Raw genomic sequence first — 435 nt, forward strand, 5'->3', positions numbered from 1 at the left:
GATTATACAATTACGATTATATATTTCATTTAGGATGACGTGGATTATTAAACAAAAACCTCAATGCTACTATTGCATTCCGGGGGCTCTTTAGCACAGCAGAGAATACTGAGAGATGTTCCTTTACGGAAATGTCGTGGTTATATTCCGTTTTTAACTGCATGGTTAACCGTAGTAACTAGAGACCAGGCCATATTACAGTAACTAGAAAATAATAAATCTCTGGGTACAAATATTTAGTAAATACTTTTTAAGAAAAAGTCACCCAGGAAAGAACCTGGGCACGAAAACCAAACTACCAAACGACTGATCCGCTCTCAGCCCCAGTCCCCTTGCATCGGGACTGTGACTGTGTGATCATCGTCAGGTGTGTATCACCATTCCCTAAGGGAACAGATACTACACATGATCTTAGCCAAAAGGCCGAGAATATTT

General features: G+C 39.8%; 1 pseudogene; it reads right to left on the bottom strand.

Annotated features, from left to right (window-relative positions):
* Positions 1 to 362: 362 nt before the first annotated feature.
* On the bottom strand, positions 363 to 435 carry LOC139983946 (U2 spliceosomal RNA; annotated as a pseudogene).

This window comes from Apostichopus japonicus, chromosome 16 (genome assembly GCF_037975245.1).
Source record: "Apostichopus japonicus isolate 1M-3 chromosome 16, ASM3797524v1, whole genome shotgun sequence".
Classification (NCBI taxonomy): domain Eukaryota; kingdom Metazoa; phylum Echinodermata; class Holothuroidea; order Aspidochirotida; family Stichopodidae; genus Apostichopus; species Apostichopus japonicus.